The sequence below is a fragment of the Pinus tabuliformis genome, chromosome 7, assembly GCF_031772625.1.
Source record: "Pinus tabuliformis cultivar Carrire ecotype Pingquan chromosome 7, CPIR1, whole genome shotgun sequence".
NCBI lineage: Eukaryota > Viridiplantae > Streptophyta > Pinopsida > Pinales > Pinaceae > Pinus > Pinus tabuliformis.
This window is the reverse complement of record NC_142293.1, coordinates 1,293,883,704-1,293,888,102: the sequence shown is the minus strand read 5'-3', so window position 1 is coordinate 1,293,888,102 and position 4,399 is coordinate 1,293,883,704. Positions and strand designations below refer to the sequence as shown.

The window sequence follows — 4,399 nt, the reverse complement described above, 5'->3', positions numbered from 1 at the left end:
TAAATGATTAAATAAATTAAAAAGAATTGAATAAATTAATTTAATAACCAAATTTATAAATAAAAGGAAATAGAATACGATTCAATTATATAATATATTATAATATATAGATTATTGAATTATTTATTAAGAAGGAAATTGGTTACTTTGACTATAATTAACATTATTTTATTATTATATAATCTAGTCATTTTATATAGCCGTTAATGATCACACTTAGGGTTTGGAATTGGAAGGTCTGCTCTCCCTATTTAACTTGCAGCCATGATGTGACTCAACTTGTCCTGATGAATCACACTAGTCGGTTCGAAAGACGTTGATAAAGGTTTTCTACATGTGATTTAAGCCAAAACTTTTCTTAAAAAATTGTTATGGATCACAAAAGCCTCAATTCAACAATATTACTCCTATATATATTTTTTCCAAAAAATTAAAAAAATATATATTTTTAACAAAATTCCCTTTAAAAATTAATTAAAATACTCTACGACCAAATAAATAAAAAAGATATATAATTTTAACCCAAAAAAAAATCCCATGAAATATGTACAATTAGTTGCATACTTTCACGATTAATTGCATTATTTTATTTTCATTGAATTATTTATAAAAATTTAGAACTAGAGGATGATTATGAACCTTAATTAATATTGGTACCCGTTTCATATAAAGAAACTTTAATGTGATTGTTAAATTTATTGTTTCAGCTTAGTTGCTTATTGCTGGTTATATGATTAACAATCTAAATTCTGTGTCAAGAATCCCACTGACCAATGATGAGGCAAGGTACCGAAATCAGCATAGTAATCAACGTTACGTAATTACCATAAACTAAATTACAAGAGCATGTAGCGAAAGCATTGCTACGAATATTAGAATACCATAAACTAAACTACAATAACATGTAGCGAAAGCATTGGTAGCTAAATTAAAGCCACTAGGGAAAATAGGGAAGCCACTGTACATAAAGCCCCACGGTACCTAGCCTCTTCCTACGCTTCATCGCTGGAGTATAGAGGAAACCCTACCCTCAAGCTTGGATAAGCACGCAGCGGAACTTGCCTTGGAATGGAGAGCCCACAAACTTCCGTCATATCAAGCCGCGACGGATCACCTTCAACTCTCCAGTTAAAAGTGTGCATCAGCTGAGCCACTGCGAGTTCAATGGTGGGAATAGCCATGGGGGCCCCTGGGCATCCTCTCCTTCCTGCCCCAAACGGAATCATACGGAAGTCTGATTGATCTGCTGAATTCACATGTTCGTCCTTCATGAATCTCTCAGGCTTGAATTCGGAAGCATCTGCCCCCCACACATTGACATCCCTTCCTATAGCCCACACATTCACAATCAACATTGCTTTCTTAGGGATAGAGTATCCGCCTGCTGTAACAGCCTCTACAGATTGATGAGGAATGGCTAGCGGAACCATTTCATCCTCACTACATCGGATTCAATCACTTGGCGATGTTTGCCCACTACATCTTCGATTTCTTGCTGCAATCTCTTCATGGCATGTGGATGCCTCAGCAGCTCACTCATTGCCCATTCTAACGTAATTGATGTTGGGTCCGTCCCGGCTACGTACATGTCCTGCGTACGATGCCTCAGCAGCTCACTCATTGCCCATTAAAAATTGATTGATTTAAGTTCTAACGAATGATGATAAAAAATGATAATAGAATGGCCCAGGGCCTAGAGACACACCATCACAAGAGCCTTGATAGTCTCCCTTGTGATTTTGGAGTTGGCCTCAGCTTTCTCGAGCAGCACATCCACGAAAACTTTGACGTGAGGCTCTTCGTCTTTCTGGTGACTGGAAGTCGCGGCCATGCGATGAGCAACGCGGTCGTCTATTATTTTCTCCACAAACTCATTGAATGTTTTATGGATTTTCTTCATGCTCCGCTTGATACCTTGCGAATCAAGCCAATCCAAATAGGGAATAAAGTCTCCGATGGTAAAAGACCCCACCGCAGTTATCAGGTCTGCTAACAAATCCTTGAAACCTTTGAAATCGCCACCCAAATCATCGTCAGAAAATGTCCTTCCCGCCAGTATCCGCCAAATTATATTGGAGTTGAGAGTAGAAAGGGCCTTGCTAATATCCACACCCATTATTCCGCTCTCACTCTCCTCCCAAAGTGAACGGATCATCGCAGATACTTCTTCCTCTCGCACACCCTTGAACGACTCAATTCTTTTGGCACTCAGCAGTTCTAACACGCATATTTTCTTCATTTCCCTCCAGTGATCTCCATAGGGAGCCAACACCACATCTTTAGAGTTGAAAAACATTAATCTCCCAGCGGCTTTTGGAGGTCGGCTGGCAAAAATCGAGTCATGAGTTTTGAGAAAGTCTTTGGCTATGTCAGAAGAAGAGACGACGACGGTATGGACAGAGCCTAAGCGCAGAAAGAAAATGGGGCCATATTTATCAGCAAGGGCTTTAAGAGCACGGTGAGAAGGAGGGATCAGTTGGAAGAGATTTCCGACGATTGGCCATGGAAAGGGACCTGGAGGCAATCTGGCCCTAATCCTTCTCTTATGCAATAAGAGTATGAAAAATAAACACAGAAATAAACCAACAATAGCTGCTGTATTAGCAGGCAGTGTAATATGAAATTCCATATCGGACACACGTTGGTAACTGACACGCTGAATGAAAGGCAGAAGCGTATGGTATTTATAGCCGCCATAAGGTCTATCAAAGCTCAGTTTATCCCGATAATATGCGTGAAGGTAAATGGTAAGTGAATTTCAAATAATCGTGAAGCAAATGGTAAATAAATTTCAAATAATTCAAAACCATGCACAAATCTATTTTATTGGATCTTAAGAAAATATTAGATTATTCAGAATTTTTCGATATTTTATTTTTAGGCTAAAAAACAGTAAAAAAATTATTTTTTTATATTAAATTTTCCTATGGTATGAAAGTTAAAAGCCTGGTTTATTTGGATTGATGGTGCTTTTAGAATGGTTTATTATTTGTTTTTATTTCAATAATATTCTTTTTTTTTAGTATTATTTAAAACAAAACAGAAATTTAATTTTTAAAATTGATCTTGATGGTATCTTTTTATAATATCTTAGTTTTTTTTTTTCCTTCTCACATGTCCATTATTTCTCCTAAAATTTTGAAGTAATAATAATTTTAATATTATTTTTATTTTGGAAAATTATCTCCTTTTTTATTTAGCAATGGTTTAACCAAGTCAATACATCCCTGAGCTGAAAGTAGGGATTTTGGCTAGAGTTGAAAGTAATTTTAGGAAACCTCTTTGTTTCCATGATGTTTAACTTCTTCTTATATACAAGATACCTAGTCATAGCCATGCTTTCAATGGGGAAAGACTATCTTCAATCATGAGGACACGATAAGGAGTGTTACATTTAATCTTGCTATTTTAGGTTATGAACTACCTTAAGGTGTGCTCTATCCTCCTCCATGTATCTTTATAGATATTGCAGCCATGAACTTCACACCCTTATAAAATAATAAGAGTGATAAGAGTCTCAAGGAAGAGTTTATTTTTATTCCATATCTAAAAAAAGCGATGTAACGATGTAAAAGGAGGCCAAAGTCATAATGCATGAGCTGTCCAAAATAATATTGGAAACTGACCAACGTCGTTTTGGCAGGAAGCATTTTACATTTCTGGCAAATTTTATCGTCTATCAATATAGTTGAAAAATTATACCATTTTCCATGGTTGTGATCTGTGTTTCATGGTTTTTGGAATGGTTATATTGAGTAGAAGGGTAGGATTTGGTTTGTTGTAATCAAATTTCCATATTTTTTCACTCTAATATGATAATATTTTTGAACGTTTTATAGATGTCAAAGTATAAATTGCCGATAATATTAATAATAGAGATATAATGACGAGATGAGTGTTTTGAGTTTATAATTCCCGTTTCAAAGTTTACATAACTCAATGCACCCTCAACAAGTCTAGCTCCTCCTAAGTTGCCAAAGTCTATTCCTCCATTCACTTTATGTGATGTTGTTGGTCATGCCACCAATAATTATCGTAAACTCCCTCATGTCAAGAATGTGGTCTCTGACACCTTCCCTGATTATAACATTCTCGAGGTCCATTCCACCTTTACTAGAGTGCCAAGAAGAATTGATAATTATGCACATATCACCCCTATCCTTTCTGTGATAATTATGAACATCATTCTCATAATTGTTCCCGTCTCAAATATTTCCGTGATACACTTCAAGTGCTTTGCGAACTATTATTTAACCTATTATATATATATATATATATATATATATATATATATATATATATATATATATATATATATATATATATATATATATATTTTAATTTAAATAAATAAATAAATTCCCTTTTAAAAACCAACCATTTTACCTAATTTAACTTA

At 35.1% G+C, this 4,399-nt stretch overlaps 2 pseudogenes across 1 annotated transcript; both read right to left on the bottom strand.

The window, feature by feature from the left end:
- Positions 1–992: 992 nt before the first annotated feature.
- On the bottom strand, positions 993–1,355 carry LOC149252240 (cytochrome P450 750A1 pseudogene; annotated as a pseudogene).
- A 62-nt stretch (positions 1,356–1,417) lies between these two features.
- On the bottom strand, positions 1,418–2,647 carry LOC149252239 (cytochrome P450 750A1 pseudogene; annotated as a pseudogene). Its single transcript, XR_016265451.1, has 2 exons — positions 1,706–2,647; positions 1,418–1,591 (listed from the first exon to the last, which is right to left on the bottom strand). The product of XR_016265451.1 is annotated as a cytochrome P450 750A1 pseudogene (transcript).
- Positions 2,648–4,399: the final 1,752 nt, after the last annotated feature.